Here is a 7,308-nt window from a genome sequence, read left to right on the forward strand (position 1 = left end):
TAGCGTAATTAATTATTTCTGAGCGGTACAGATACGCGCCATTACAGTAGCGGGGCTTCTTCCTCACCTCACCAGAACATCTTTAGAGCATTACAAGTCTATCACTATAGAGTTTATTATTTCCCAGACTGTGTACTTTTGGCGCTGGATTGTGAGCTGAAAAATCCTCTGTGTCCCTCTGACAGATTTACTGACGGTCTGTCCCCCATAAGCCGATGTGTCTGTGGGTACTTGGTACATGTGTGTCAACATGTCGGTGGCTGAATGTTTTTTCCAAGAGGAAACTATATTAGGAATGCAGACATATGATGGTGGCCCTGTTGGCACCACCAATAACTGACTGGATAAAAGTTTCAGTAATATCAGAGTAAGGTTGGATAAATCTGTGTCCCAGACACAGACGTAGAGAATAGATGTGATGTTCATGGCTATGTTTCTTTTCCCTCAGGCCCCGCGGGGTCGCAAAAATGTTATTTTGCCCAGTTACTACACACTGATACTGACACGGATACTGATTCCTATGTCGACCATAATGTTTCCTGATTAGATCCAATATTGGCAAGGAGCATTCAGTACATGATTGTGGATATTAAGGACATATTAAAATCACTGAAGGCCCTGCTGTTCCTGACAAAGGGGTCTATATGTATGTATATATAGATATATAATGAAAGCTGATGTAACGTTCCTCCATCTCTGTTTGAGAAAGTCTGGGCCAGCTCGACAAGATGGTTTCAAATCCCCAAAAGGATTCTGGTTGTTTATTCATTTCCCGCCGCGGACAGAATAAAGTGGGAGTCACCCCCTGTTCTGCACGGGGCCCTGTCACAAATCCAGCGGATCGTATGCAGGAAGCTACATTATTTCTAGTTATGTAACCAAGGGTACATTACTTAGACCTGCCATTACATGTGCATGGGTGAGTAGTAGTATTCAAGAATTGGTCGAATACCTTGTCATCCGATATAGATACCTTGGAGAGATGGGATACTCCTTACGTTGTATCATATCAAGGACACTGCAGCATACTTACGTGAGACTGCAAGGGATATAGGACTCTTGAGTTCACGGGCCAATTTCATGGCAGTCTCGGATAGGAGGGCATTGTGGATTCACCAAGAGAATGCTGATGCTGACTCCAAGAAGAAAGGGAGTCTCTTCCCTATGAAGGTGAAGCGTTGTTTGGTGACTGCCTAGTTAATTTGATCTCGGCAGCTCCCGCAGGTAAGTCAACCTTCTTGCCCTATGTTCCCTCCCAACGGATGAAGACGCATCATTATCTGATGCAGTCATTTCGGCCCAATAGATATGCAAGAAGTTAAGATTCCCCTTTCTTTGCAGGTAGAGGAAGGAGAAGAGGGAAGAGGTCTGCATCCTCTTCAAGATCGCAGGAGCAGAGATCATCCTCTGCTTCTGCCAAATCCACCGCATGACGCTGGGGCTCTCTTGCAGGAGCCCGCACCAGTGGGGGCACATCTAAAACTCTTCAGTCAGTTCTGGATTCATTCGGACATGGACTCGTGTGTTTTACAAATAGTGTCCCAAGGGTACAAACTGGGGTTTCAAGACGTTCCCCCTCACCGATTGTTCAAATCGGCTTTAGTCGGCAGGGAGAAGGTTTTTATTCAAGCCTCTTCGAGGTCCCTAAGCCGGACAGCTCGGTCAGACCAATCTGAAATCTGAAATCCCTCAATTTCTACCTAAGGAAATTAAATTTCAAGATGGAATCTCTCAGTGCAGTGATCTCCAGTCCGGAGGAAGGAGATTTCATGGTTTTGGTAGACATAAAGGATGCCTACTTACATGTTCCCATTTAGCCTCTGCATCAAGCTACCTGAGGTTTGCAATTCAGTATTGTCATTACCAATTTCAGACATTGCCGTTTGGTCTGTCCACGGCTCTGAGGATTTTCACCAGGGTGATCGCAAGCAAGGAGTAACAATTATCCCGTACTTGGATGATCTTTTGATAAAGGCGAAATCCAGGGACCAGTTAGTGCAAAACATTGCACTCTCCCTGACAGTTCTTCAACAACATAGTTGGCTCCTAAACTTGCCAAAATCGCAGTTGGTCCCAATGACGCGGTTGTTGTTTTTGGGAGTGATACTGGACACAGAAGAGGTTTTCTTCCAGTGGAAAGGCTCTGGAGATCCAGAGTCTGGTCAAACAAATTCTGAAACCAGCAAGAGTGTTAATCCATCAATGCATTTGGTTGCTGGGTAAGATGGTTGCGGCCTACGAGCCCATTCAGTTTGGCTGGTTCCATGCCAGAGTGTTCCAGTGGGACCTGTTGGACAAGTGGTCCGGATACCACCTACACACGCACCGGAGGATAATCCTGTCTTCCAAGACCAGAATCTCACTCCATTGGTGGCTGCACAGTTCTCACCTCCTAGAGGGGCGAAGGTTCGGGATCCAGGACTGGATCCTAGGGACCATGGATGCAACCCTCCGAGGCTGGGGAGCAGTCACACAGGGGGAAAATGTCCAAGGAAGATGGTCAAGTCGGGAAAGTTGTCTCCACATAAATGTTCTGGAGTTAAGGGCCATTTAATAACTGCAGACACAGTACGCACTGGGACGGGTGCCCAGCATCCTCTACGGACTAAGAGAAAAGGATTTACCGGTAGGTATTAAAATCCTATTTTCTCTAACGTCCTAGAGGATGCTGGGGACTCCGTAAGGACCATGGGGATAGACGGCTCCGCAGGAGACATGGGCACTTTAAGAAAGACTTTAGTTCTGGGTGTGCACTGGCTCCTCCCTCTATGCCCCTCCTCCATACCTCAGTTTGATACTGTGCCCAGTGGAGACTGGGTGCTTTTCAGGAGCTCTCCTGAGCTTTCTGACAGAAAGTATTTTGTTAGGTTTTTAATTTTCAGGGAGCACTGCTGGCAACAGACTCCCTGCATCGAGGGGAGAGAAGCAGCCCTACTCTCCAAGTTGCAAGGTCCTGCTTCTTAAGCTACTGGACACCATTAGCTCCAAAGGGATTAGCTCCAAAGGGATTGGTACGCAGGATCTCACCCTCGCCGTCCGTCCCAGAGCCGCGCCGCTGTCCCCCTCGCAGAGCCGGAAGATAGAAGCCGGGTGAGTATGAGAAGAAAAGAAGACTTCAGAGGCGGCAGAGGACTTCATGATCTTCATTGAGGTAACGCACAGCACTGCAGCTGTGCGCCATTGCTCCCATACACCTCACATACTCCGGTCACTGTAAGGGTGCAGGGCGCAGGGGGGGCGCCCTGGGCTGCAATATAAACCTCTTTTTGGCAGAAATATAACATATATATACAGCTGGGCACTGTATATATGTATGAGCCCCCGCCAATTGTACAGTTTAAGCGGGACAGAAGCCCGCCGCCGAGGGGGCGGGGCTTCTCCCTCAGCACTCACCAGCGCCATTTTTTCTCCACAGCACCGCTGAGAGGAAGCTCCCCGGACTCTCCCCTGCTTATACCACGGTAGACAAGAGGGTTGAAAAGAGAGGGGGGGGGGCACATAATTTGGCGCAAATTACATACAGCAGCGCTACTGTGCAAACATTAAGTTACTGTGCTATTCCTGGGTTATATAGCGCTGGGGTATGTGCTGGCATACTCTCTCTCTGTCTCTCCAAAGGGCAGAGCCGGCCATAGGCATAGGCAAACTAGACAATTGCCTAGGGCATTTGATATGCCTAGGGGCATCAGCAACTTCTGCTGATTAAAATGATATGCGGCATGCCTATATTCTGTGTGTAGCATTTCATATGCAGATACAGCCACAGTCTCACACAGTATATAGGCGTGCTGCATATCATTTTAATCGGCAGAAGCTGCGTGTGCATCCTAACAACATAGCAATGCAAATAAGATGCATTTTAATAAAAAAAAGGTGCCCCAACGTTAGCATTGAGGCAAGATTTATGAGGACACATCTGTATCCAAGCAGAGGCAGAGGTCACAGTGTTAGTGGCAGTGTGAGTGCTGTGTGCATGTGAGTGGGTTGATTGTGCAGTAGTGTTCGGAATATGAGTAAGGAGCATTATGTGTGTCATGTAAAAATGCATTAATAATGTGCAACATATGTGTAAGGGGCACTATGTGTGTCATTATGTGTATAAGGGCATTAATAATGTGCGGCATATGTGTAAGGGACATTGGTGGTCATTCCGAGTTGTTCGCTCGGTAATTTTCTTCGCATCGCAGCGATTTTCCGCTAATTGCGCATGCGCAATGTTCGCTCTGCGACTGCGCAAAGTAAATTTGCTATGCAGTTAGGTATTTTACTCACGGCATTACGAGGTTTTTTCTTTGTTCTGCTGATCGTAGTGTGATTGACAGGAAGTGGGTGTTTCTGGGCGGAAACTGGCCGTTTTATGGGTGTGTGTGAAAAAACGCTGCCGTTTCTGGGTAAAACGCGGGAGTGTCTGAAGAAACGGGGGAGTGTCTGGGCGAACGCTGGGTGTGTTTGTGACGTCAAACCAGGAACGAAACTGACTGAACTGATCACAGTTGTCGAGTAAGTCTGGAGCTACTCAGAAACTGCTAAGAAGTGTCTATTCGCAATTCTGCTAATCTTTCGTTCGCAATTTTGATAAGCTAAGATTCACTCCCAGTAGGCGGCGGCTTAGCGTGTGCAATGCTGCTAAAAGCAGCTTGCGAGCTAACAACTCGGAATGAGGGCCATTATGTGTAAAAGGGCATTAATAAAGGTTGTCATAATGTGTAAGATGCATTATGTTTATAAGGACATTAATGATGTGTCTCATATGTGTAAGGGGCATTACTGTGTGGAATTATGTGTATAAATGCATTACTAATGTGTGGCATTATGTGTATAAGGTGCTCTAATATGTAGCGTTGTGTATAGAAAGGGCATTTACTGTGTCGTCTAATGTGAATAAAGAGCAATAGGGTGTGGTGTAATGTAAATAAGGAGCAATTCAGTGTGATGTAATGTGAATAAGGAGCACTACTGTGAGAAGTAACGTTTATAAGGTAAAGTGATACTACTGTGGGATGTAATGTGAATTATGGACACTATCGCGTGATCAAATGTGAATAAAATTGCAGTACTGTGTGGCAGAATTTTAATTGGGGGTACTATTGTGTGGACATGCCCATTGCCAGCAAAAACACACCCCTTTTTGGACTGTGCGCCAAATGTGCGAACTGTTCCTGTTTAAAATATAGGGGGTACAAACACCAAAATAAGTACTGTTATGGGGGTGAGGGTTGATGGTGCTGGGAAAGAGGTGCAAGGTCAGAGGCGGAACCAGCGGTGGTGCTAGGGGGCACCAGGCAAAATTTTGCCTAGGGCATCATATTGATTAGGGCCAGTTCTGCCAAAGGGCCTTGTGGGGGAAATGTCTTCAGTAAAAGCATTCCCTGTGTGTGTGGTGTGTCGGTACGCGTGTGTCGACATGTCTGAGGAAGAAGGCTATATTAGAGAGGAGCGGGAGCAAATGAATGTGGTGTCTCCGCCGACACCTGATTGGATGGATATGTGGAATGTTTTAAATGCTAGTGTAAACTCATTGCACAAAAGATTAGACAAGGCTGAAGCTTTGGGACAGTCAGGGTCTCAACCCATGCCTGATCCTATGTCGCAGGGACTGTCAGGGTCTCATAAGTGCCCACTATCCAGATTGTTGACACAGATACCGACACGGATTCTGACTCCAGTGTCGATTACGATGATGCAAAGTTACAGCCAAAATTGGCAAAATACATTTGATATATGATTATGGCAATAAAAGATGTTTTGCACATCACAGAGGAGCCCCCTATCCCTGACAAGAGGGTACATATGTACAAGGGAAAGAAGCCTGAGGTAACCTTTTCCCCTCACACGAGCTGAACGAGTTATGTGAAAAAGCTTGGGAATCTCCTGCAGATTTCCAAAAGGATTCTTATGGCGTATCCTTTCCCATCAACGGATAGGTTACGATGGGAATCCTCCCCTTGGGTGGACAAAGCATTAACACGCTTATCCAAGAAGTTAGCCCTCCCGTCCCAGGATACGGCTACCCTCAAAGAGTCTGCTGACCGCAAACAGGAGATTACCCTGAAGTCCATTTATACACATTCAGGTACCTTACTCAGACCGGCAATTGCGTCGGCCTGGGTGTGTATGTGTAGTGCTGTAGCGGCATGGACGGATACCCTAGATAAGGATACTATTTTATTGCCCCTGGGGCATATAAGAGATGCTGTCCTATATATGTGTGTATGCAAACTACAGGTGGTGCTGCATGGCTCACACCCTTTTACTTGTCTTGTAGAGCAACTCTGGAGCTGTTACTGGGTCCAGCTGCTGCAAGAAATCAGCTTGAATGCTTCAGGGGCTGGGGCATGGCCAACATGAGCCCCACACTGATGGGGGTGTATAAAGCGATCTAGGGGTCATCCAAGCGCAACCCCACAAAGGCCGCCATGCCCTGCGCGACCATTTTCTCTTTTCATATGCAGACGAGGGTTGCAGCCAACTATACCCATTGCTTGGATGACATCACCATATGCGAATCCATCTGCTGCAGGCCTTCCCCCAGGAATGCTTGCACTAGTTGTTGCATTTGGTTTGTTGTTTGGGGGGTGCTTCAGTATTAGGCAGCCTTCTGCCCTCACACATTCGTCTGAAAATGTGTTCTCCCTGCAGTTGTTGTCCCCAGATGAGAGTTCCCTTGTGCTGCCTCAGTTGAATCTCCTTTACTTGACGGAGGTGTGCCTGAGCAGCGGCCCTCCCCAGCCCTTTCTCAAATCATACTTATTTTGCTTAGGTGATACCATGGTCATGAAGATTGTTTTCCCAGGGTGAGGTTCATTCATTGCATTCTGGGTATGCTGACCTCTGTGATTTCCCCAAATGTGGGAATCTCGACTGCATAATTTGTGGTAGGGGGGGGGACTGCATTTGTGCTTTCCCCTGGTTGGCTCTGGTATAATTTAGATCTCATTGTCTCAGGTCTCTCTCCAGCCTAGTTTGCTGTCTGTTTCCACTTCTCTTTTCTTGAGCCCCTCCCTTCTATGCCCTTGCGCACTATCCTGACTTCTCCCGTCTGCTTACTTTGTGCCTTCCAACGCACAATGCGAACTAAAGGTGGTGTTGCAGGGCCCACACCCTTTTATTTGCCTTACAGAGCAGCTCTGGAGCTGTTACAGTGCCCAGCTGCTGCAAGAAATCAGCTTGAATGCTTCAGGGGCTGGGGCATGGCCAACATGAGCCCCACACCAAAGGAGGGTGGGGGGTGTTCAATGCGAACTAGGGGTCATCCAAGCGCCCCTTTTCTTTTTTCATATGCAGATGAGGGTTCCAGCCAACTTTGGC

General features: G+C 47.3%; 1 non-coding gene across 1 annotated transcript; it reads left to right on the forward strand.

Annotated features, from left to right (window-relative positions):
* Nucleotides 1-6,743: 6,743 nt before the first annotated feature.
* On the forward strand, nt 6,744-6,909 carry LOC135001156 (U1 spliceosomal RNA). The gene has a single exon (XR_010202694.1). It is a non-coding gene; the product is annotated as a U1 spliceosomal RNA (small nuclear RNA).
* Nucleotides 6,910-7,308: the final 399 nt, after the last annotated feature.

Source organism: Pseudophryne corroboree, unplaced genomic scaffold, assembly GCF_028390025.1.
Source record: "Pseudophryne corroboree isolate aPseCor3 unplaced genomic scaffold, aPseCor3.hap2 scaffold_1621, whole genome shotgun sequence".
Taxonomy (NCBI): domain Eukaryota; kingdom Metazoa; phylum Chordata; class Amphibia; order Anura; family Myobatrachidae; genus Pseudophryne; species Pseudophryne corroboree.